This window comes from Eptatretus burgeri, chromosome 18, assembly GCF_056783735.1.
Source record: "Eptatretus burgeri isolate ZD-2024b chromosome 18, Ebu_testis_v1, whole genome shotgun sequence".
In the NCBI taxonomy this organism is placed as follows: Eukaryota; Metazoa; Chordata; class Myxini; order Myxiniformes; family Myxinidae; genus Eptatretus; species Eptatretus burgeri.
In genome coordinates this window covers 34984040-35011839 of record NC_140978.1, presented here as the reverse complement: position 1 = coordinate 35011839, position 27800 = coordinate 34984040, and the positions used below count along the sequence as shown (strand labels likewise).

The following is a 27800-nucleotide window of genomic DNA, read 5'->3' as shown; positions in this document are numbered from 1 at the left end:
ATCGTAAGTAAATTGGATGGTATTCATAGAATTCATACCCCATGCAGTCTTGAGAAGGACTTTGTATGAGCCAACTCTTTGGTTTGTAAAAAAATTCTGGGCATTAGTTCATGGTTCATGTGCGGGGGAGGGAGGGGGGGGGTAAAATCACTCATAGAGCAACACTAAGCAAAACAGAACAAAGTAGAATGGCACTCAGTAGAGTGCATACCTCTCCCAGGCTGAATAATTTATGTTTTGTATCACACTGATGGGCTGGATCTGAATCAAAATTTGATCAGCTTGTTCTCATCACCGAAACAACTCAAATCCACCTTGTTTTGTCATAACTCGTCCACAACTTTTTGAGATATCACTATATATATATATATATATATATATATATATATATATATATATATATATATATATATATATATATATATATATATATATATATATTTTTTTGAGATATCACTATATATAACAACTTTTTGAGATATATATATATATATATATATATATATATATATATATATATATATATATATATATATATATATATATATATATGACAGATCTTTGTTTTTTTTTGACATTTTGACCTCAAAAATAATTGGTGGTGAATTTATTAAGGTGATATGAAAATTCCATTCAAATTTCAAATAAATCGGATGAAAATTGACAATTCCAGAAATTTGGCATATGCTGACCTTTTGGTCTATGTTGACCACAATAATCGTGGGTGGTTGATTTCAGTGATTTGAAATGCAAATCCTCTTCAAAATTCTCGTCAACCAGATGAAAATGAGGATTTTAGAAAATTGGCTGATGTTGACCTCAAAAGAATGACTGCGATATCACATGGTCATGTAACATGTGGTAAAGTTTCAATTTCCTCCGTTGAACGGTTTACAATGTACGCTCTTAACAAAATGCAGACAGGTGTGACGTACGTACGACATATCCACTTTGTACGCTACCGATCGCTTAACCTCGATTTTCGTTTCGGAAGCACAGGGTCATATATATATATATATATATATATATATATATATATATATATATATATATATATATATATATATATATATATATATATATACATATATATATATATATATATATATATATATATATATATATATATATATATATATATATGTATATATATATATATATATATATATATATATATATATATATATATATATATATATATATATATATATATATATATATATATATATATATATTGTTGCGGATTCGCGCCCGCCGGCGTGCGAGCGGCCACGTAACTCGAATCGCGGCACGTCGCCCACCGGACGGACAATCCCGTCGTGACCCTCTCGGACTAACGCCGGGAACTAGTCACGGGTGGGCCTTTCGACCTCACCACGATCGTGCCAATCGGCCCCCCGCATGGGATAGGGTTGCTCGCCAAATTCGACTTACCTAAGTACCCACACGGAGGGTAGACCAGGCGATCGCACCTCGCCGCAGGTCGACTTCGGACACGGGCCACTTTAAGCGACCCGTTCCGTACTATTGGGATAACCGAGCGGTGTTATCGTCGGCCTCGACGGTTCGATTAATTATTGAGCGTATTTAGCCCACGACCAACCCTTTACGTGAAGTAAGATGGAGATTCAATTAAAAAAAAGACGAAGCGAAACGGGAAAAACAGTTCAACATAAAGCACATTTATTTCGCGATGGCACACGGATAGCACACATATACAATTATACACCAAAAGCAAATGTAAAAGAAGAAACACCACAATAATGCACAAAAAGCAAATGTAAAAGTGAAACACAATGCAGATCTACCACCGACTACCGAGCACACGGCAACACTTATACAGTTTTACTTTACAGACGGCGCCGACAACACATATACTCAAAGCAAAAGAAAAAGGGACCACCCTCCACTATGAGGGGGCAGATGGGCCTGGGGCCGAGACCGCGTCGAGCCTACCCGTCTGGTGATGAGCCGCAAAATGGCGCTGGCGCCCCGACTCTGCGGGCCTCGCGGACAGTGTCTGGAATGGGGTGGGAACGGGGCCCCCTTCTCGCACTATCTCAGCGCGGGGGGGAAACAGGAGGGGGTTGTTGATGCTCGGGGGGATGAGGATATCTCGCTGGTTCGGGTCCCGCGACGAGCGTCTCCACCGCGACCTCGGTCGCGTTATCGGCCTCCCCTCTCCGCAGCTCCCCGACTCTGACACGAGCGCCCCCTCGACTGCCTTCGCCGCCGCCACCTCTCCAACTCTCCACAGCTCCGTCCAACTGCTTTCTCCAACTCTTCTCTTCACTGATTTCCCAACTTCACTCTCGGCGAGCGAACGCGGCCCTTTATAGCCCCCGGGGGCCTCGTTCCTTCACCTTCGACCCTTTACCTCTGGCTGGCTCCCCATTGGACAGAGGAAAAGTGGGCGTGAATGCTTTTTGATCCATGAATCTGCATATAGCGATATTACTCCGACGCACCTGGAGGCGGGGCCAAATCGCCCCATGCTCGCTGATAGGACGGAACAGAAGTGGGCGTGAGTCGTTTTTGATCCGATTTCTTCGGAAAGGCTGGTGTTTCTGCACCCGCTGCTCGGTGCGCGCCCTGCACGAGTCCAGTATCGGTGCCCACAAGCGGCGCGGGAATGACGGTGATGCGATGGTTGCGAGAGCGAAATGTGACGGTAAGGGTCGTGGCTGTTGGTGTGAAGCGGCGTTGCGGTTGGTGGTTGTTGTGTGATGGCTGTTGAGACGTGGTTGGTGGTGGTAGTAATGGTAGCAATGGCGGCTGGTCCAAAATAAAGATAGTAAAAGAAAAACGGCTATCTAGAGGGGTCGCAGCCCGAATGAATGACATTTATTCCCTCTAAACAACGGGTTTGGGCCTAACTACACATATACTTACAGAGATATCTCACCGAAGGGACCTGAATGGTGGTTTGCGAATTTCGTCAACCACAACACTACCCCCTCCCCTTTTTATAGACTCGTCCTGAGTCGTCAAATTTTCGTGTGCCATCATGTGTAGTTCTCCCCTAGTACATTTTACCTACGGATCCCTGAGTGCGACATTCATGGTATTCGTGTCCCCAAAATAAATAACCTGAGGGCTGAGTAACTACCTAAACAAACTCACTCACACGGACGACTTAAATAAAATTGCCGGTGCTAAGACAGACATGCCGGGGGCGCACTCATATGTACAGTACATCTTAACCTTAACTTACAAATTTTACACTAAACCATGGCCCAGGATCACTGAACTCTGCAAAAAGAAAGCAGTTAGCAGGGAGCCAGGCTGCTCGCATGCAGTCTCTGGCTCAAACAATGCAGGTGACAGGGAACGTGGCCGGCTGCTCACACGCAGTCCAAGGCCTTCCCTTTTGAACTGTACGCAGTGAAAAACAACGGTGCATGGGCCGCACAAACACAGTCTCCATGCCAGCTCAAGTGGCACACGCAATGAGCACAACGAATGGATGGATGAATGGATGCACGCAAACACGGTGCACGGACCGCCACTGCAGGCCCGTGTTGTAGCTGCCAACAGGGCAGTTCTCACAGCTTGCAAACTGTTGCCTTGATCCTGGCGCACATGGAAATGAACAGGGGGGGGGCAAAGCAAAAATTGAATGGGGCTGGTGAACAGGGGCAGTGGGCATGGCATGGCAAAGGTGATCAGGCAAACACAGCCCGCAGAAGAAGGCCGCTGCAGGCAAACACAGCCGGCAGACGAACTGGCCGGCACAGGCCTTGCAGAAAACAGCTGCAGACGATCTGGCCGGCACAGGCCTTGCAGCACAGCAGCTGCAGACGATCCAGCCGGCACAGGCCTTGCAGCAAAACAACAGCTGCCGATGAAGTGGGCCGGCCTTTGCCTTGCAGCAACGCAGCCAGCAGATGAAGCTGGCCAGCCTTTGCCGTTCAGTGGAGGTTGGTGGAGGGAGTGCGGTGGTGCTGGCCACTCAGAAGGCGGGCTCGGACCTGCCTACTGTCTCCCTCCCACCTATCGCCTTTGCCTGTGACTGTCTATACCCACTCCCTTAATTTGTCAAACCCCAATTTATCCCCAACTTTTTTTTTTTTTTTTTACTTCCCCACTATAAATCGTCCCCTAACCCCCTGTACTGTCCTTGTTCGGCTAACCTATCCTGTCACCTAGCCTACTCCCAACCCCTACGTTCCCTTCCTGGAGGGGAACAAGGGAGAGCTAGCGTCCTGTGTCGAGGCCCAACGAAGCCTCAGGATGGCCTCCCAAGAGTTCAGCGATCTATAACCAAAGTGGATCCAGCGGCCCACAACGACAGCGAGGGGATGGATGGTGCGGAGGGGTACATCTCCTAATCTACCCTAACCATTTAACTGTTAAACTAATTTAAACTGTTAAACTACCGGGGCTTTCAACAAGCGCCTCTCGCTTAAACTATTGGTTCTAACAACCCAGATTCCCATCGCCTGTGTTGGTGTCCTCACAATTTCGGGCCTCGCCCCCCAATTTTCTCTCCGTGCCCTCACACGGTCTCATGGCTGGGACGCGTGGCTCCCTTTGGCAGGCACGACCCTCTGCCGAATCTCCAGCTATGGCACCCCCGGGCACTACACTGCCTCCGAGCCTACCAGCTCCCTAAACACCGGGGAGTGCCCCCCATGGCACCTCCCCTGAAACGCACATGTGGCAGGCTGGCTTCCCAGGCCCCTTTCCGAGGGTCACCCGTGCCCACAACACTGCCCACGCGGCTAATGGCGCCCCGGGCCCCCGCACCAAGCAGGCGCACCCTTGCCCACTACGCTATCCCGGCCCCCCATGGGCCCTTGGCCTACCACGGCCGACTAGCCTGGTGCCCGGGGTACTCACTCAGCGATACTCACCTTTCGCAGCCACGCTCCCAGCCCGTCAACAGGGCTCCTGCACCCCTCCAAACGGGTTTCGAGCCTACACACCCACCAACAACAAAACAACCTCCATTTTTGTTAATTTGACTAACCCAGCTAACTCACTCTACACTGACCCCGGGGTCCCTTGGGCGGGAGTCACTCCTCCCCCCAATCACTTATCACACCATGCAGTCCCCATTCGCTCCACTCACACAGACCCGCTGGCCTCACTCACTCACCAAGCACATGCTTCCACTTCACTCACCAACTCTTCAACACACACACCACTGAACTCTGCCATCCTTCTATCTACATCCCCTAACTAACTCGTGCTCCCACGTCGTCCCTTAAACTACAGCACGTTCCTTTTAACACTACGTAGCTAAACTACGTCCCCTCTACACATTCACAAGTCTGTCACTGTCTTCTAACTCAAAAAATCATTTTATTTCCCAACCTAAATCTGGCTACAATCCCTCTAACTAATCCATTCCACGGGCCCCATGAGGACTTACCCCTGCCCCATGGAGCCGGTCTAGCTAAGCTAACCCTTCCCCCTAACTAGTTTCCATCCTGGGCCCTGGGTAAGGGGGTCTTCCACCCCTTGCCCAGGAATCCTGTGCACCCGAAAGTGAGGCTTGCCTTTTTTTTTTCACATGTGCAGCACCAGCGCGGCAACTCACAGCTCGCACACTTCGCACCTGCCCGTGACGTCATGCAGCTGCACGTGTACCTCGTCCCTCCTTGGACGGTACCATCCGGCAGGGATACCCCTCCTGCCGGATTCCAACCCCACGTGCAGCCATGACGTCACCGTGCGCATAAAAAAAAAACACAAGCCCCACGTCTCGAGGGGTTCCCCACGCGAACACATGTGCTTTGCCCGTTGGAGCTTAACACACACGATCGCGTGGAGAACCCGTCCGGTCCAAATCCATAATCCTGCCTAAACTTTGTCCGTCCGCGGGATCGGCAAATCCACCGCGTGCGTTTCCGGACCGGGACTTCACTCTCGCAAGCGAGCACGTGGGGGCCTCGTGCGTTGCACAGCACGGACCTCGTGCTCGCTGCTGGGTGAACCCGGCACGGTCCCCGAAACAACTACAGCCGCTACTCGGCTTTCTTTCCTCTCATGTCGCCGTCGTCGCCATTCGACCCATGCACACCTGCGTGTTACGACGCTAACACACCTCACCATTAAACTCACACCGGGAGACGCGGCTGCATGTTCACACATGCCCACCGACATCTCCCTTACATACCGCTCTCTCACACACACGGTCTCCCTTGCACACAGCGACCTTGCACACGCTGTCTCTCTCACACTCGGCCGTTCACTCACGCATGCCATCTCCCTCGCACACGTGGCCCCACTCACTCGCGGCCTTTTACTCACTCGTGCCATTTCCCTCACACAAACCATACCACTCACACACGCGGGGGCACTCGCCCACGGTGCCTCACTCATCTTGGCCGTTTCACTCACACACACGGCCTCTTCCACTTGCGGTGCCCCTTTTACACACGGCATGCTGGGAAGCACGTGCTCCGGCACAATCGCCACCACACCACTCACACACGGGGTCGCTTCCACACACGGGGACGCACTCACACCTTGCACCACACACACAGGGACAATCACACTGGGGATTCGTGTCCCCACTAGGGTCTCCGGGGCCTCTATACCCCCCAAGCTCTCCGTGCACCTGTCCACAGCACTCCTCCCCTCGACCTCGCAAAGCACGACCGAACCCACCTGGTCGTGACTCTCCTCAAGGGGGCATACTCCCTCCCCTCGTTCCTGGAGGAGGCCATCCAGCTGCTCGCACCGGGCTTCCACCCAGTCCGCGAGCTCACCCCCATTATCCTCCACTACCTCCGTGTGTGTGTGTGTGTGTGTGTGTGTGTCAGTTACCCCGTCTTCATCGTGTAGTCTTCCCTCTATCGTCCCCATCTCCCGTATCTCTGCCAACTCAGTCACCTCTTCACCCTTTACCTCCCTTGTCTCAACTATTATTTCCGTCTCTTCCCTTGTTATCTCCCTCGTGCACATCTCCGTCACCCCAATTAGTTTGTCCCTCTCGGTTACCGTCACTTTTTCCGTCACGACCCTCGCCCAACACGTCCCCTGAATTATTTTTTTACCCGCCTCCACCGCGGGCCCGACAGCCGTTGCACTCCCTCCCAGCTCGTTCGCTCCCACACGTGGCGTCGCCATTTTGAGCTCCCCGGTTACTGCCTTCATGCCCGCCTGCAGGCTTCGGCCCATGTTCTGCGTCTCACCCCGCAGCTTTTTCGTTTCTTCCTTCATGTTTGTTTCCATTTCGTTCATTTGTTGTGTATTCGCATCCATTTTTTCGTTCATTTGTTGTGTATTCGCATCCATTTTTTCGTTCATTTGTTGTGTATTCGCATCTATCCTCGTTTTCATTTCGTGCATTTCCCCACTGATTCCTGCCAGCATGGCGCATTGCCGGGCCATGTCGGGTGCGCTTGGGTGAGCCGATTCGGCAAGGATCGGGGGGTTTTGGCGGAGGGGGGGAGGGGAGGTGTCATACACCGCGGCCGCCGCCGCACCTATTTCGGGCTCTGGGTTCAGTTGGGCGAGTTCGTGTTCCTGCACAACCAACATTTCCTGCACGGGGATTTCATCCTGGACCATGGATTCTACACATTCTACATCCATTTCTAATACCCCTGGCTCCCGCTCGCCTTGAGACGCCATCTTATTTCTCGTAAAGGGTTAATTTAGCTCGCTCGTAATTTGGAGGGAATCGGGGGTCGCTCCTCTCACCCCTGGACCAATTCCCGTGAATTTAATTGGAGACAGGACAGCCCGTTTTCCCGTTCTCCGATACCAGTGCCGCGAGGAGGGCGATGAGTTTATATCCCACTCCTGACACCAGTGTTGCGGATTAGCGCCCGCCGGCGTTCGAGCGGCCACGTAACTCGAATCGCGGCACGTCGCCCACCGGACAGACAATCCCGTCGTGACCCTCTCGGACTAACGCCGGGAACTAGTTACGGGTGGGCCTTTCGGCCTCACCACGATCGTGCCATTCGGCCCGCCGTGTGGGATAGGGTTGCTCGCCAAATTCGACCTCCCTAAGTACCCACACGGAGGGTAGACCGGGCGATCGCACCTCGCCGCAGGTCGACTTCGGACACGGGCCACTTTAAGCGACCCGTTCCGTACTATCGGGATAACCGAGCGGTGTTATCGTCGGCCTCGACGGTTCGATTAATTATTGGGCGTATTTAGCCCACGACCAACCCTTTACGTGAAGTAAGATGGAGATTCAATTAAAGAAAAGACGAAGCGAAACGGGAAAAACAGTTCAACATAAAGCACATTTATTTCGCGATGGCACACGGATAGCACACATATACAATTATACACCAAAAGCAAATGTAAAAGAAGAAGAAACACCACAATAATGCACAAAAAGCAAATGTAAAAGTGAAACACAATGCAGATCTACCACCGACTACCGAGCACACGGCAACACTTATACAGTTTTACTTCACAGACGACGCCGACAACACATATACTCAAAGCAAAAGAAAAAGGGACCACCCTCCACTATGAGGGGGCAGACGGGCCTGGGGCCGAGACCGCGTCGAGCCTACCCGTCTGGTGATGAGCCGCAAAATGGCGCTGGCGCCCCGACTCCGCGGGCCTCGCGGACAGTGTCTGGAATGGGGTGGGAACGGGTCCCCCTTCTCGCACTATCTCAGCGCGGGAGGAAACAGGAGGGGGTTGTTGATGCTCGGGGGGATGAGGATATCTCGCTGGTTCGGGTCCCGCGACGAGCGTCTCCACCGCGACCTCGGTCGCGTTATCGGCCTCCCCTCTCCGCAGCTCCCCGACTCTGACACGAGCGCCCCCTCAACTGCCTTCGCCGCCGCCACCTCTCCAACTCTCCACAGCTCCGTCCAACTGCTTTCTCCAACTCTTCTCTTCACTGATTTCCCAACTTCACTCTCGGCGAGCGAACGCGGCCCTTTATAGCCCCCGGGGGCCTCGCTCCTTCACCTTCGACCCTTTACCTCTGGCTGGCTCCCCATTGGACAGAGGAAAAGTGGGCGTGAATGCTTTTTGATCCATGAATCTGCATATAGCGATATTACTCCGACGTACCTGGAGGCGGGGCCAAATCGCCCCATGCTCGCTGATAGGATGGAACAGAAGTGGGCGTGAGTCGTTTTTGATCCGATTTCTTCGGAAAGGCTGGTGTTTCTGCACCCGCTGCTCGGTGCGCGCCCTGCACGAGTCCAGTATCGGTGCCCACAAGCGGCGCGGGAATGACGGTGATGCGATGGTTGCGAGAGCGAGATGTGACGGTAAGGGTCGTGGCTGTTGGTGTGAAGCGGCGTTGCGGTTGGTGGTTGTTGTGTGATGGCTGTTGAGACGTGGTTGGTGGTGGTAGTAATGGTAGCAATGGCGGCTGGTCCAAAATAAAGATAGTAAAAGAAAAACGGCTATCTAGAGGGGTCGCAGCCCGAATGAATGACATTTATTCCCTCTAAACAACGGGTTTGGGCCTAACTACACATATACTTACAGAGATATCTCACCTAAGGGACCTGAATGGTGGTTTGCGAATTTCGTCAACCACAACAATATATATATATATATATATATATATATATATATATATATATATATATATATATATATATATATATATATATATATATATATATATATATATCATAACAAGTCATCCAGTTCGTGTCATGTCTGACTTCTCGTGACATTCATGATCAGATTTCTCCAAACATCCCTCTCCTATACTGCTTCCAAAAGCTTTGTCAGGGACAGCTTGGTTGCAAGCCTTTACACCCCATCCATCAGGCACATTCAAGGTCTGCCTTCTCCTCTTCTTCCCACGACCCGACCGAGCATGCTTGACTTCTCCAGACTTTCGTTTTCTGCACGCATGATGTGTCAAACTAAAGTATCGTAGTTTCTGTTTTAGCATCAACGCTTCCAATGGACAGTACATGGTGATCTAATTTCTTCAATCACTAATTTGTTTGTTCTTCTTGCAATCCTTGGAATTTTTAACATTCGACTTAACCACCAGATTTTAAAAACTGTCAATCTTCTTGTTTTCTTTATTTTTCACCATCCATGTCTCACATCCAGACATTGAAACTGAAAATTCCAGATCATTCATGAGCTTCATCCTGGTTTGTATTGTCACATATTTGGCTTTTGGATGTTTGTCAATCCTGACATTCCTGTTCTCCCCGACGATAACAGTCTATTAATTTCTACTCATGAAGATGAAACTTTCCATAATTTCCACAGAATCGTCTCCCAATCTGAACACGTCAATCTTCTTAGTTAACACGATTTTAGCCTTTTTTGGCGGGATTAAATAAAGACCGACTTTTCACTTTCCTTTTTCACTCTCTTCAGGAGTTTCACAAAGTCCTCTTCACTTTCTGCCAACATTATGGCATCATCAGCATACCTGAGGTTGTTGATACATCTTCCTCCAATCATGACACCAGCGTCCAGGTCATCAAAGTTAGATTTTTTAAATCAAAATTATTATAACCACAAATTAGTCAGTCAATTCCATCCCATGATCATGTCATAATAAAAATATTAACGTGGGGGATGGCAGGATGGCCTGGAGGCATGCACACTCAAATCTGACCTATCTAACTAGCCTGGGTTGGTATCCTGATCCAGCTATAAACTGTCATCCTGGTGTTTCACAGGCAGTGCGATTCATCAATGTGCCATCCCTCAAATGGTCATTAAGCCGGGTATCCCATTTGCCAGCATTAGTTGGTGGGCGTTGAAGACCCCTCCATCCCCACTACCTTGGTTGCTCCCGTCGGGAGCAGGTGTTTACAGTTATCTTTAAATCCTCAAATCACATCTCCTTAATTAAATAATCAAAATTCTCAAATCTCCCAGCACACACCACAACAATAACCGAGGTGGATGATGATGATCATCATCATAATCATCTTCATCATCATAATCATCATCATCATACCCTTTCCAGGGTGCCAATGTTCCTGAAGCATTCTCATGCCAAGGAATACATAGACAGAGTAAGACTTTAGAATTTCACCAAAATGCTGGTACACAATGGCATACTCTTGGTGAATGATGCCATGGGATCTTTCCTGTCCACCAATCTAATGCCAGCAGATAAGTCGCAAGATTATCATGCATCAGAGGAATATGACAAACTCAACGATGCCACACACTTCCAACAAAGCACAAATCTGACAAAAAAGAAATATTGGGTTTGGAATTAAACCCAGACTCAAACCCAGCCTAGGCGAGTGTGCTGCCAATGAGCTACATGATGTCAGCCAAAGCTTACCGCAGGAGACCGAAAACAGAATAACAATTAAAACTGTCAATTTTTCTCTTGATTGAGAATCCATTCGATTCGGTGTTGGATAAAGATGAATGACCTTGTGACAAATAGCTACATTAAAAAGTATGAAAAATAAATTACACAGGGGTTGAACGCGTCCCTCATTTGAGACATACGCAACAGTGTCCTTGGAGTTTAATTAGGAACTATGACGTGCTGAGTTATCGAAGGCCATTAAAACAGGGTCAAGTTCAATACATCTTCAGTTTGCCATATTCAGTCTTCGACTTCACATTCACAATTGTTCTTTCCTCGTATGGTTGAAGAATTTGTAATTACCATACATCTATGGAGGGAAACTAATATGTAATTACATATCTATGTATTTTCCAAAATGATGTGAGAGAAACAAAAAAAAGACAAGACTAGAGTGAAATCGATAGCATGCCAGAGCAAATCCCAGTGCTTGTTCCCACCAAAAACAAAGTTGACAGATTGCAAAAAGTTTCATTCGGAATGACCCTATCTCAAATTTTCAGTTAATTTTTATTTTTTTCCAATTTGACCCCTGTGACACCAAGTCCCCACCCAGGTCAGGTCAGGTATGGGAGCATGTTCCAGAACAGCGCGTCGCTGCATCCACTTTCCGCCGGTACTCCAGGGGCCTCCGTCTGGCCATCCCCCAGGCAGATGCCAGGCCCATCCCCATCTCCTTGAGATGATGGTCAACCTGCTGCAACCACGAGGCACGTGGTCGGCCCACTGGCCTCCTCCACTCATGAGACTCCCTCACTGAGAGAATCTGGTGAGCAGGATCAGCGTCAGGAAAATGACCCACATGTCCATACAGCCGCAACTGACGCTCACGGACGATGCAGGTAACAAATCTCATCCGAGTCTCTCTCAGCAACCACTCGTTGGACACAAAATCTGACCAGCGATAGCCAAGGATTCTCCGAAGAGATCTGGTACCAAAGGAATTAAGTATCCGTCTCAGATCCTTGGTCAGAGTCCAAGTCTCGCATCCATAGAGCAAGACAGGAAGTACCAAGGACCTGAAGACTCGGACTTTCGTCCTCCCGCACAGGTACCGGCAGCGCCACACCCCATGATCCAGTGAATCCATGACTCCCCAGGCCCGACCCAGGCATCTATTGACCTCTGACTCACAGCCAGCAGAGACATGAATATCACTGCCAAGGTAAGTGAATCTCTCCACGACCTCAACATCCTCACCACAAACAGACACACACAGGACAGCAGCATCCAAGATGTCATTGAAAGCTTGGATCTTAGTTTTGACCCAGGAAACCCATAATCCCACCGGCTCCGACTCCTCATTCAGCACCTCGAGGGCCCCCAAAAGGATATCTAAAGTCTCCACAAAGATGACTGCATCATCTGCGAAATCAAGGTCCGAGATCTTGACATTCCCAAACGATGCACCACAGCTTGATCTTTCAGACATCCTCCCTAAAATCCAGTCCATACAAGTGCTGAAAAGTGTGGGGGCCAGTACACACCCCTGACGAACTCCAGTAACAACTGGAAATAAGTCAGAGATGGTACCACCACACTTCACAGCAATCTCAGTACCAGAGTAGAGTTCAGACATCAGATCGATCAGTTTTGGTGGCACCCCACGAAGACCTAGAATCCTCCAAAAGGCATCCCGATTCACTGAATCGAACGCTTTACAGAGATCAACATAGGCTGCAAGCAGCCCCTGCCGAAACTCTCGACTGCGTTCGGTGAGGACACGAAGAGCAAGGATACGGTCAATCGTTGACCTCTTTGGTGTAAGGCCTGACTGCTTTGGACGCTGGTGCCAAGCAGATGTTGGCGAACCCCATCAAGAATTATCCGAGCAAAGACTTTGCCCGGCACTAAGAGCAGCGTCACCCCTCGGTAGTTGTTGCAGTCTTGGTGATCACCCTTCCTTTCCAGAGAGGGACAACAAGGCCCCTCTTCCAATCAGTTGGGATGATGCCTGTGTTCCAGGCAAAGCACAAAAGTACATGCAACGACATGAGTGCAGCATTTCCACCAGCCTTGAGAAGTTCAGCATGGATGCCACAGATCCCTGGAGCTTTACCCCATTTCAACCGGTTCACCGTAGCCCGTGTTTCCACAAGCAAAGGTGGACCACAGTTGATTGGAGGGTCAGGAACAGAGATCGTAACACCCTTGACGTCAAACTCGACAGCTGCGGGATCAGGCTGGTACAACCACTCAAAGTAACCGGCCCAGCGGGCCTTCACTTCAGACTCCTCTGTCAAGAGCCTACCACTCTCTGCTCTAACTGCAGTGCTTCCGAGGGTTGGGCTTGGATGAATGCAATGCGCGAATTCCCCTGTAAGCGGGACGAGAATCACCTGTCCACAGCTGATGCTCTACCCCCTCATAGATTCCTCGCAAATCGGCCTCCTTGTCCACCCTCAGTGCATGTACAGTTTTACTCCTCAGCTCGCTGAACAGCTCAGCTCTGCCATTCAACCTGGCCCTGCGACTCTGGTCAATGGTATCCAGTGTCCCTTGAGAGACAAAATTCTTCTTTGCCCTGCGGTGAGTTCCAAGACATCCATCGGCAACATCAAGGACAGTGGTCTTGAAGGCACTCCACAACTCTTCAGGACCTCCCAAAGCACCCAGACACCCCAAATGTCCACTCAGCCTGTTCGCAAACTCCTCAGCTACTCTCTCATCCTTGAGCTTGCCAACATCCAGCCAAGGCTGGGATGGTACCATTCTCCAGAATTTAAGGTGCAGCTTTAGAGTTGCTACAACAAGCCGGTGATCAGTATTGAGGAACTGAGCACACCGGTAGACCCTGCAGTTCTGCATCATCCTCCAGCGACCGTCAACGAGGACATGGTCAATCTCCTTTGCCACACCGCCAGCGTTGGAATACCAAGTCCAGCGATGAGCTTGTCGGCGCTGAAACCATGAACCAGCCACCCTAAGTCCATGACTTCTTGCAAGGTCAAGGAACTTAGTGCTATTCTGGTTCATAGTTCCTGACCCATGGGGACCAAGACATGTCATATAACCATCCCTATCAGTTCCAGTCGATGCATTGAAATCCCCCAAGACTGGAAGTGTATCTCGTCTGGGGCACTGATCAACCACAGACTCGAGCATGGTGTAGAATGTGTCCTTCACGGTGAGGTCACTCGCCTCAGTCGGAGCCTAAACAGAGACCAGGGAATTGACACCGAAGGAGTGACGAATCCTTAGTCTCATAATACACCTGTTGACCGGTGTTACCTCAATTATCATTGGGGTCAGCTTAATGGACACAGCTACAGCAACTCCTTGAGTATGATAACCATCAGAGCAACCAGACCAATAGTAGGTGTAACCACCCACCATGATCACGCCGCAATCCAGTCTCGGAACCTCAGAGAGTGCTGCAATACCGATGTCCAAACACTTGCGCTCAGATGATAACAGAGACAGGTGATCATCCTCTCAGCGATAGGACATTCCAGGCACCCACCCGAAGGGACCGCCTCAGGTTAACCCAAGGAGACCGCCGTCTGGTGGACGACACCTCAGCACCACTCCGACACACTCTCCCGCAATCTGACCCAGGGATGTTACCCCGTGGTTTCCCTCTTTTCATCAAAGATTGGGGGTCCCAAAGACTTTGCCCCAATCCCGTCATCGGGTGAGCTGCCATGCGAAGGGAAGCTACACAGGAGGTACTCCCATGGAGTGGGTTTTCAGATTTTTTTGCGTTTTTGTGTTTTGCGGAATGAAGAGTTTTACGGTGGCCGGAGTGCAAATCCTGCCACCAACCTCCTAATAAAAAAAAGTAACCCAACTGAAGGAGGACGTCCGCAGACACAGTTGGGCACTAGATATGGATGGCCGTTGGCTCACAACGAGCTCCTCCGCCCTTTGACAGGTTATGTTTTTAATATAAAATGAAGGCATTTAAAATCAATGGGATCTCCCGTGATGAAGCTGAATCTTTGGGTCTGTCATTCTCTCACCGCAGGCAAGTCGGTGGTCTTTCTGTCTTGTACCATCTCCTCTCTGCCCCTCCCCCCCCCCCGCTGCTCTATCTGCTATATGCCCCACCCATATTTCCGCAGGGCACTCAAGGTTCACCAGAAACCCCCTTCTGGTTAAACTACCAAAATCAAGAATCACTGCTCACCTTCATTCTTCCATTCCCCCCCCCCTTTTTTTTACTGCCTTTGGAACAAACTCTCACCCACTCTTCATTCCCATTCTTCCTTCTCGGTCTTCAAAATAGCTGTTCACTACCATCTCTTATCTTCTCCCATCCAGAACCATGATCTTTTCTACCCCCGTTAATCCACCCCAAACCCACCCACCTCCTTCAAATTCCCTGCTTTCCTTCCTGAAAGTTCCTGTGGTGTCCATCTTGTTTACCCGTGTACCCCACCCCATCCCTCTCCCTTCCATAGATCTCATTATGTGTCTATTCCCCACTGTTTTGTGCTTCCCTCTCCTGTCCCCCGTCTCCTGCTCCCCTTGTTATATGCTCTATGTGGTAACTCTCATACAAGCCTTGACATTGTAATTTTTTTTAATGTTATCATCAATTCCTATCTCTATCTATCTCAAAACACTACTGTTCATCCACTTTTATCGAATATAGCATGCTCTTCCATTGTCTCTCCAGTTACATTCCCACAACTAGAACAGCACTCGTTGGAGCACATAGTCTCACCTCGCATGCTCATTCGAAACAAAAATACCATCATTAACTGAACACGCTACTATTATGGCCCACTGCTGTGATGGCACATTTATCCATATCATCCATGCACCCTATTATGTCACACATTGCCAATATCTATGGCTTTATTGATTATTAATTATTATCATATTTATGAGCACTTTTGTGCACATTAAGGCTAAATTGTATCAATGAAGGAGGATATGAAATAAATTTAAAACTACATTCCCAGTGGCGTGTCAGTATTGTGTGTAAAGTTTCACATCGATCTGAAAAGCGGTTCTCAAGAAGATTTATTTTTTGTTTATATTTTCAATCCAATATGGCCACAGGTCCATGTGAACGATGATGTCGAAAATTAAATTTTTCACTCACATCGGATTGTAGATCAGATATATGAAGTTTTCAGATTTTCCGGATAATTATTTCAATTCAATCAATTATTGATGGAATACCACTTCACCAATGATGTCATCATGATCACCCTATATATACCATATACCAAGTTTAATTTTTTTTCGTTGAGCAGTTTCAGAGATGTCCAATCTTTTTCTCTCCTGTAATCCAATATGGCTGCCATACCATGTGACCTATGATGTCAAAATTATCAGTAAAATAATCTCCACGAGGAGTGCCTCCAATGTTTAAAGTTGTGCATCAATTGGACAAGCGGTTGAAGCGAAAAATATTTTGTAATTGAGAAATATATAGACGTGGATGGACACACACACACACACACACACACACACACACACACACACACACACACACACACACACACACACACACACACACACACACACACACACACACACACACACTGCAAGTGTCACAACCCCTTTGGGGTGGACTAAAAAAACTGGCTTCACACCCACCTCCACTCATTGGTCCTTTTGCAGTGGATATTGAAGACCAATGTCATGATATTTTCCATCTCTGCCCCGACCGTATCTATCCTTCATCCCCACCCCCCAAATCCCTTCCTTCTTTTCCTGCAAGCTTATTGCTTACTCATTTGTTCACATGACCCCTCTGCACCTCCACCGCATTGTCCCACAGTCAATAAGTACATCAGTACTCAATCCTCCAACCACATCTCACATGTTGCTCTTCCCTGAGCCAAGATTCTACAACAATTTTTTTTTTTAAAAACAAACAAGAGTGCCTTTGAGAAAGCACAAAACATTGCAAGTTGATTAATGATGCCACAACATTGTTCCGTGCTGATCTACACCACATTTTACTGCACAATGCAATGCAGTGCAATTGCAAATTCTCTACGAACGTTTAAGTTATATCCTGTGTGCGTGTCGTTATTGTCACGTCAAAACATTGCAATACGACATTCATGTCTTCAATTGAAATGGTTCAGCCAAAATCATCGCCATTACAACGCACGACACCTGACCGTTCCATACCTTCGTCCAGCAGGTTAACTGCAAACCGAAACTGCTCCACTGGTGTTGCCGTAACACCACCCCCCTCCCCACCCTCGGCTCCAAGAAAATCACTTTTATATCTCAAACGAAGACAGATGGTTGCGGTGAAGAATGGTGATTTCCTCGGCTCTGCAATTCTGAAAAGAGAAAAGGGGGTTGTGGAAATAAAGGATTAGGTATATTTCACGGTCCATGTCAAATATTTTATAACCTCATTTGAAAGCAATTTCCCCATCGCTTCTTGATGCATTAAACAGCCATCATAATGGCAGTTCTACACAAATGAAACATTTGTAGCAGAGATCAGGAATTAAAAACTGGAGAAACAATTCCAAACAATCGTTTTTAACTGCATCTCCACCCTCAAATATCAAAGTCGAATACTTTTCGTGGAAAATAAGGAATTTAAAAAAAAGTATTCAATTCTTCAATCCATCGTCAGTAGGAATTTCAACGTAGATTGGATCCGACTCGAGGAAAGTTTGTTGCTCTTTGTAGAAAATTGTTTTTAACCTCGACAATGCAAAATATTTGAACACTTGAAATGATACGATAAGAGGTTAGGATATGTTGAAAAGAAATCATCATTTCCTGTTTTGTTTATATTTTCTTTCCAGGGTCCAAGAGTCATGGAGGAGTTGTTTCACAAGTCGTACAGACACATGCATACAGAGATATTTGACAACACCAGACATGATGAAAGACAAACACAACTGGTGACTGTTGGAGAAACAGAGGAATTTCCTGATACACTCTCAGCACCCTCACCACCATTGTCAGAGGACACTTTTCTCTCCACATTCATTCGGACAATTGGGACTCTAGGCACCAGCACCGCCATCGTCAGAGGACACTTTTGTCTCCACATTCATTCGGACAATTGGGGAGAAATCACCTCCTCCCACTCTATTAATAGGTTACCACCCACAGGGTTTGTCCATGCTCTCTGCTCTCACTGATGAGTTTCAATCAAGAAAGCAGTGCCTCCCATTTTTACTGTCTTTGGTTGACTCGATCAGGGTCGGAATCAAACAGCCAACCTCTCAAAATTCAGGGTAGACACTCCAACCACAACACCACTAAATTCTCTGAATTACCTCCACCACCAAAAGTGATTATGTTTTCAACTCTGTCTGTTTGTTTGTCTGTATGTCAATTGCCTACAGGTCACAATTTTAGACCGATCTTCACAAAACTTGGTGGACAGGTTGGGTGTGTCACAAGGACTAATTTATTAGATTTTGGTGAAGATCTGAATCGAGATCCAGAAACAAGAACTTTTAAAGTGATTCCTCATCATTGAGTGATAGGGCCAAAATGATATATAACATAATATCTCGAACAGTTATACAGATATGGACAAAACTTAGTGGACAACTTGGCTGTCTGCCAAGGACGAATTGATTCAATTTTGGTGAAGATCCGGATCTGGATAAGATAATTTTGTTTAATTTTTGTTGTGATTCTTCACAATTGAGAGATTGGGCCAAAAAAAATCTCAAAAGGTTACGGATGGATAATGTCAAAACTTGGTGGATGATTTGAGTCGGTGACAAGAACAAGCCGGTTAAGGTCCGGATGAAGATCCAGCCTTTCAGTGGGATACAAAATGTAAACTGGTCATTCTGGTGGAGGTATGCACTATACTAAGTGCTGTTCTCACTCTTCCTTGTTTTTCTTTTTTCAATGTAGCTCACACCTGTAGCTGAAGTTCCTGTATACTGCACTGGGAATCAGTGGGAGTAAAAGACCTGAAATATAACTGACATCTCACAAAAGGCTCAGGTTTCTTAAAGACAGGTTGATGGCCTTTCTTGCTTTCAACAAGCTTTCCTTTAGCTTCACAGTGCCAGGCCAATGATCAGCGAGTCCTCATCTTCACAAGCCCTTTCACATATACAGATATTTACAGATAACTGTTTGTCTTAACTCTCTGGTTCCTGCCCAGTTGAATCCTGCTGGAGCCTGGGATTTATTCTATGCCATTTCAAATCGCTCTCTGTCGTGTTTTGTTGTGTGTGTGGGCCCAGAGCTGAGGGAGTTTTCTTGTACAATTTCTGTATTTTTGTGGCTGTGATTGCGTTAAACAATGTATTTTGTTAATAAATTGTGTTATTTTTTACTGAAGAGAATATGTCTCAATGGTGAAGAATCACTTAAAAAATTCTAGGTAACCGGATTTGGATCTTCACCAAAATCTCATAAATTCTTCCTTGTCACACATTCAACCTGCGCATAAAATGTCATCGGAATCCGTTCACGACATTTTGAGATATTGTGCACACAAACAAACAGGGGTGAAAACATCACCTCCTTCCAGCTTCGGTGGCGGTTAATAAAAAATACGAATTTTAGGACCACCGTATTTTGGATGTAAAAACAAAATCTGTCAGGATAACAGGATACAATGCCCAAAGGAAAATTCACAAAGATGTGATGCAAAGCAATTTGTACTGTGTGCCAGACGCCACAGTTATCCCTTTTGGAATAGACAATTCCATGTGTGGCTGTGTGACAGTTATGGTGTACAACAGCATTTTTTCTCACGGCAAGCAGGACCTTCTGTTCATTCGATGCTCGTTGATCGGGATGATATGCATGTCTGACATGAAACAAAATGAGTCTGATGAGTCATGTTATGGATGTGTGTGCAATGGATGACGTCGGTTGGTCATTCACTACTTTGACATTTGGCACCTATTCACTTACTGGCGGGCACTCCTGCCCGGAAGAGCAGGAATACCCTTCTCAGTTGATCGCAGCTTGGGCCAAAGTACATGCTGGAGTATGTGTACCGGAGTAAGGATCAAGTACGTGCTCATCTGCTGGCCTTGGGTGACAACTTAAGGCCAGTATTGGGGTTGGAACCAGTTTGAACAGCTTTGAGGAGAATGTTTGGAACCTTTCTCACATGAGAGGCGTCATTAACGCGCGCATAGCGGGGTTGAGCAATTGGTTCATTCTGTCTCTCTGTCTGACAGACGTTCCCTGGACTTTCTGTGCATGCACGCCGAGCTTTCTGGAGCGGAATATGTCATTTCAAAAGTCACGTGTTGGGGATTAATTACCAAAATTGCCTCTCCCGTAGGATGTTCCTGACCCACGGGGTTTTTTTTCTCCATGCACTCTCCTTTAAATTCTGAGAGCAAGCAAGGAAGCGGCACGTACCATTTTTGAAGTGTCTGGAATGGCACGGCTGGTGTTGAAACCGAACAGACGACCCTCCAGACACAAAGCAGACGCGCTATCCATTATGCCACCAAATCTGGTTTGTTTCACATAAAGAGAGAGCTTTTGGCTTTTGTGTTATTCCACCTTAAAATTCCTCTCTAGTTTCCAGCATTTTTTCGATGCACAGTCGGACGCGAATCGAGATTCCTCAAAAATCGACGAAATGCCACCGTTTTTTCACAGCACTGTGCCACCTACAAGCAAATGACCACAGTCGATCCAAATGGGGGAAGAACACCGTTTTTATATGGCAGGAATATTTACGACTGAATATCTCTTTCCGTGACAGTTCTGAGATTGATGAAATGAATATTAATACGATGAACTTTTCTGGTTTGAAATATTTGCAGTGGCCCGCCTCTTTCGGACAACTTTCATGCATCTCACAGCACGATCATCTGCAAGAACTTTGTTCGGAGTTTCACAACCATGCTTTTGTGAAGCGTGTTACGTGTGATTTTTCGCTGAACGCTGCTGTCTCCTTTTTTTGTCAAATCAACAAAGGTCGTTTAAAGGCAGTGTTTTTTTTTAACCTTTATTAATATGTGTACCAGTTTTGCTCAATGGCAATGACCGCATACCTACCAAGATGAAGAAGTGAAAAAGTTTGATAAGAAATATAATATAATCTCAGAGGAAGATGAAAGAATAAGATTTTGATTCCGAGCATAATTTCATTCTCAAATACAGTTTGGCAGGAAGCACAACAAAAACGAGAACGACACTCGGGAGAGCGCATACCTCCGCTCGGCTGAACAGTCACTGTTTTGTACCACTGATAGGTCAGACCTGAATCCATACCATAACGAAAATCGAATCGGCTTGTTCTTGTCACCTAACCAACTCATCCACAAAGTATTGTCATGCATCCACAACTTTTTCAATCGTCATGCCAGATGTCGTTTTTGGCCCGATCTCTCAATGTTGAAGATTTCACTTAAAAAAAAAAAACAATCTAACGTCCGGATGCAAAATCTTCAACAAACAAAAACACCTTGTCCACCAAATTTCGTCCAAATATGTTCACAACTTTTTGGAGATATCCTGCTCACAGACAGACAGACAGGTGTGAAAGCATAAACTCTATCCACCTTTGGTGGCGGATGTCAAACAACTACTTTTAGAATGCTGGATCAAACAAAAAAGTTTATTGGTTAGAATTCATTGCTATTTCAGAAATGTGACTTTCGCCTTTTGCTAACGTCCATCTTAACGTCCACAATGGGCTTGTTTATTATCAACCAGATAATTATCGACACTTGGACTCGTTTTCGATAGAGCACATTGAAAGTCGTCTTCAAGTTGCATTCTTGCTCGAAGTTTAGAATTCCTCACGTGGAAGGACGAGAATCATGTGTCACCACAACCAAGTTAACCGAAACACCATCAGAGCATAAACAGCCAATCTTGCAACGCAGGGTATGGATTTCAGCACAGCACAACAAAGCCTGATAGACATTCCTCTTCAAAGATATCCCAGGCTGTGGAATCATTCTGGAGATGAATGCGAGACTCCTGGACAGGACCAGGTAGCTCCATCAGGTCATCAAATCGAAAAGGTGTTTCTAACTTGCTTTGCATTCAATTTGGGAAGATCAGGGAAGTACGACGCAGTCTTCGATCAATGTGGTGAGATGGCTTTGAATGAAGATTTTCAAGAACTCTGCCAATCCCTAACCACCTCCACGTCATTCTTCTTTAGTGCCCAGCACAAGGTTGCTGGGCTGCATCATTGGCGAGGATACACGGCTGTGCCACTGATGCAGTGCCCCCTGTTGGTTAGGGCAGGAATTAGTAACTTGTTCAGGTTGCAGACGATAGCTCGCCTACTTTTCGCGAAGGACACTGTAAGATCTTTAACGTCCACCAACTAATGTCGGGAGACAGGATGCCCAACTTAAAGTCCATCCGAGGGATGGCACACACATTGATGGATCACCCTATTTCTGAAACACTGGGATGACAGTTTAGAGCTGGGTCAGGATTCCAACCAGTGCCGGATTAAGTCTCGGCTGGCCCTAAGGCACATTTTTAAATTTTAGAGAATGGCCTGAAAATTTTAAATTAGATCTCAGGCTCATGGAAGTGGACCCCAGACAAAAGATGAACTGATTCAAGAACAAAATATTTAATACAAAAAAAGACAAATATTTAATGTGAAAAGAAAATAGTTCATTTAATCCCTCTGTACAATTTGCAGTGTATGAATATATGCATGACAAAACACGTACAGATTTGGCACTTTGCTTTACAGTTTACTAGACCTTAGATTGCAGCCTTGCGCGCTTTTACAACTGCAAGCTCTTCAATTACGGAACTGAAGTCCAGTTCTCGGAGCAAATCACTTTCAATGCACAAAAGGGCCAACGCACCAACATGCTGTTGATACATGGTAGAACGCTTCACATCTTTGATTCTCTTTAGCTGCGAAAATGAGCGTTCTCCTGAACAATTGGTGGCCACCAGTGCTAAGTATATTCGGAGAGCCACTTCAGTGTTTGGAAAGGCTGCATTAACTCCAGTGGTGTGCAGCAGCACAAACATATGCTGTGCACACCCTGTTGAGGGGGAACTTGAGGGCAGTTTGTTTTTATACCAGCAAATGAACTGACGGAACTCGGACACAAAATCAGTATTCAGATCTTTGTGATACACACTGACAAGCCCTGTAATAAGAGTGTTGATATCCTCGTCGGTCATAGAGTCAAACTCTGTCAGAACGCCAAACCGCTGCAGCATTACAGAATACGCCTCTATGCGTTTCTGCAATGCACTTCGCAGTTGGTCAATGATGACATAAAATGTATTAACTTTGAATTTTTGTTGGCCCGTCATTCCTTCTGTGGCATCAGTAGCATTTCCATCATTGTCACGCTTCTTACGCTTGGGCATTCGCCGACTTTCGGATTTTTAAGTGCTGTTGCCGCAGCGATCACATGCTTGTTGCTCATAGAAATCAAAATTTTCTCTGCGCGCATGTAAAAACTCATTCAAACTCTTCAGCAGACAAATAGCCGGTGTTCATTATATGGTGGCACTTTGCAACAACTTGCTGCAGCAGTTGAAGCGCTGCAAAATATCATTCCAAAGTTCACACATCAGGGCAACTTCTATGGTGCCCATCTTTTCTGCCAAAGAATCCACCTCATTTCGTGTCTCCCTGTTCTGATTTTCATCTTTAGAGATCTTTTCGAGAGCACTCTGGAACTGGCGGTAACCGCGGAACAGAGCTTCAGTGGCATCAGCTCAGGCAGACCACCGGGTATTCGATGGGTGTTTCGGAACAAGGCACCCAGGTTGCTGTTCCATATGGGTCTGCAGGACACCACAACGGTGCGTGGATGCGACAAAGAACGCATACAGGCGCTGCAAAAACCCAAAAAATGAAACCGCTTCAATGCAACAATCCACCGCAGACTGACCAATTAGGTTCAAAGAGTGACCTACACAGGGAATGTAATCAACCAAACTGTTCTTGTTCTTCAAAATTTGCTGCATACCATTGTACTTGCCCGACATATTACAAGCATTGTCATACATCTGACCGCGGCAATTGTCAAAGTCGATGTCATGGTCGTTCAAGTATCGGAGAAGAATATCAGCAAGATTCTGACCTGTATGACTAGAGATACTAATGAACGTGAGGAAACGCTCGACAGGCTTGTGATCTGTCATGTTGACGTAGCGGAGGATGATAGTGAGCTGGTCCGTATGGGCAATGTCTTGTGTAGAGTCCACTGAAACGGAGAAATACCACGACTTCGACATCTCATCCTTGATGCGACCAAGTACTTGCTTGCCCATCATAGCAATTAATTCTTCGCAGATTGCTTTTGACAAATAAGACGTGTGACAGCAACCCCGATTGGCATGGTAATGGATGTGCTGGGACAAAAACGGATCAAACTGGCCAATCAACTCGAAAATGCCCAAGTAATTATCATTGCTGCTGGAGCCAACAATTTTGTTACTACCTCAAAACGACTGACCCCTCTCGCAAAGAAAAGTAATTGTGACAACACATTTTTCCAATAGCTGCGCTGCTCCAGCATGTTTTGATGCAATTGCTTATCAACTCGACCGGCATCAGCTCTCCGCTGACAAAATGTTAGAGCTGATTCTATGTGCTTTGGGCTGATTTCATGGGCCTTCAAGTACTGAGCCGTATTCTTCCAATCAGTATATCCCACGCCAGAAAGCTGTGCCCCTCTGTCAGAGGAAAACAGAAAACGCAAGCTTTGGCAGGAGAATAAACCAACCAATCACGATCAGCTACCTCCCCATTTGGAAAAACCCGTTTGAAGGCATTGGCATTAAGAAGGCGATTCACCCCAGAGTATTCGGGCTTCGTTTCTGGATAACTGTCATCCAAGTTCTGAAAATGGTCAGTGCCCAAGCTGATGCACACATGGCGCAGTTTGTCTGTGATGTTAAGGCCCGGTCACACCTTGACGTTTTAGCCAGCGATGGCAACGTATTAAAATTTATGTAAAACGCTGGCTTACGTTGAACTTTTGATGTTTTTTTTTAAAGATTCGGACGTATTCATAGCGACTTGGTCTTATGTATAACGCATTGGTAACGGACACAGAACGTTTCGTTGTGTTATAGATAACTTATACCAACGAATGCTGAACCTGTTGTCGGCCTACACAACCGATGCCCAACGATAGTCTAACTTAGGCATAGCACGTTGCACGCATTGCCGACGATGTCGTGACGTAGCCTATTAAAAGGCTGACGCACAACGATTCGAATCATAACTGCCGTAGAAATGGAAGTGTCAACATCGCGGTCACACCTTGGCGATCTTGCCAGCGTATGCCGACCTAAGAAAAATGTGTCTAAAACGTTGGGGCACGTCAAATACGGTATGAGTAAGTTTGGTATATGTGAGTACAACACTAAAGTACGCTATCATACGTCGTAGTAAGTAGAGTACGTCAAGAAATTTTAAACATGTTCAAAATTTTACGACGTACTTGGCGTGTGACACACGTTCCGCATGCGATGGGGATAAGTTGTACACACGATATGTGGACGCTTACACACGTCCACAAAGGCTACTCATAAGTCGAAACACGTCGCGGTGATGTCTTTTTTACGCGAAACTTATTTCTAACTTATGTTTGACGTGCTTTGAACCAATTCTTTACGTAGTCCCAACACACATCGACGTATGTAGACATATTCCAATGACGTCTTCCGGTCGACAAAAAAAAAAATGAACGTGTTTTTCTAGCTTACAACTGCCATATAAAGACGTGTTCCCAGCGGTTTTGGGAATTGGTATATAAAAATGCTGCTCATAAAAGGGGAACCCAACAGTGTTTTCGAGTCCTTTTTGAGTCGATGTCCATGTCAGCAGTAACAGTATCAGTATCAGTATCAGTAGTAGTTTGTTCATGTTGGCAGTAGTAGGTGAGTGTGAGGGGGAGGGTGTGGGTTATGATGGATCATCCTTGCGTTTAACGATTTAACGATTTAAATGATAAACTCAACGATTTAAATGGCTGCATCTCCACTATTGAAAGTAGACGCTTGCGCTCAACAATTGGATTTTTTTACACTCAACGACTTTTAAACGGTACCACTCAGCTATTTTCATTGTTTACAATGAACGATTTAAATTGCTGTCACTCGCCTTTGTTTTTTGACGCTGGGGTTTGCAAATTTTAAGCGTTTCTTCTGAACGTGTTAAAACGCTCAAACTCGACTATTTTAAATAGACGCTGCCGATGGACAATTGGAATCATAGCCAAGCTAGACAGCGAAGTGTGAACATCCTCGTCATGCCGAAGAAAAGTTTGAAGAATGCTGCAAATAAGTGTCCTGGCCGTGGCCGTGGACGCTGACACAGGACGATCCGTTATACCGACGTCTTTCAGCCTATGAGTAACTTAAAAGTAACGTCTGTCGACGTGTGGCAACGATCGCGTAACGTGCCAACAACACGTTAATCATAGGTTAGAACTAAGTTTCGGGTACGCTAAACATTACCTCGGCGTGTCTCAACTTATGATTAGCTTACAAGCAGCATGTGTTGACGTCTGTCAACGATCGCAGACCATGCATACAACTTGTGGCCAGCGTAGCGGAACGTGTGAGTCATACGCCGGCATACGTCGTGAAATTTCAAGCATGAAAAAATTTGAGGACACCAAAAAGTACAACGTTTAAAGCCAATGTACAACGACGTATGGCAGTGTTTTTCAGCGTGCTCTCAATGTTATCAAAACTTACCCATAACGTATTCAACGTGTGCCAGCGTTTTAGAAAAAAAATTCAAAAATCGGCATACGTTGGCTAAAACGTCAAGGTGTGACCGGGCCTTTACCAAACAACCCGACATCGTTGGGAATCAGTGGAGTTGATACTGAAGCACCTTCGCCCCTAGTGTCACCATCGTCGGTCGGCCTGTTTTCGACAGGATTCACTGCGGGGGATGTTGAAGGGGGAGTCCTTAGTTGAATCAATATCATCATCACCACCACCAACACCAGCATCTTTCTCCACCACATGGAAAAACGATGTCAATTTATGAGTCTTCTCGAGTCGTTGATCCTCCTTCTGCTTCTTTTCTGCAACTCCTAAGTTCGCTCCCAGCTACCTCACACAACGTCCTGACATAACGATGGATTGAATCTGCAAATTGAACATCAGATGTACAAGTTTTAAAACCTTTTATTATAAAATACAAACCACATTAAACACGAAACAGTGTTTACCTCACCTCAGACCGCGTGTCTAATGGCGACCGTGTCGAGTCGGGGGCGGGGAGGGGAAGACGCCCGCTCCCTGCCGATTGGCTAAGGAGGGAAGCCACGCCGACGCTAGACTCCGCCCACGCGCGCGCCTGCTGACTGACGTGGGCACGAAGAATGCTGCGAGCGTCATGACGTCAGGATGGACGTGAAGATGGCATTGTTGTTGTTGTTGTTGTTGTTGTTGTTGTTGTTGTTGTTACTGCGGGAGATGGGGTATTCCAATAACAAATCGCAGCGCATTTACACTTATTCACCCATTATACCAGGGGGATGAAGCTATCTATAAAACACGTACTTACCGAGATAACTGAGCTAAAGGAACCTGTATGTTGTATGTGATAGATTTCCAAAATCGTAACAATATTACGAAACCAATAAGAATTGTATGTAAAAAAAAAAAAAAAAAAAAAAGTTGCCTAAATATTTGTCGCGCG

General features: G+C 46.6%; 1 long non-coding RNA gene across 6 annotated transcripts in view; it reads right to left on the bottom strand.

Annotated features, from left to right (window-relative positions):
* LOC147008868 (uncharacterized) overlaps window positions 1–27580 on the bottom strand; it is a 109667-nt gene extending 82087 nt beyond the window's left edge. The window contains exons 1-3 of one of the 6 annotated variants that reach the window (XR_015053273.1): window positions 27333–27580; window positions 26937–27244; window positions 17348–17505 (exon numbers count right to left, since the gene is read on the bottom strand). This is a non-coding gene — a long non-coding RNA (uncharacterized LOC147008868). The remainder of the gene's footprint in view (window positions 1–17347; window positions 17506–26936; window positions 27245–27332) is intronic. The other 5 variants (XR_015053272.1, XR_015053271.1, XR_015053268.1 and 2 more) reach the window with 5 other exon arrangements.
* Between the last annotated feature and the right edge of the window lie 220 nt (window positions 27581–27800).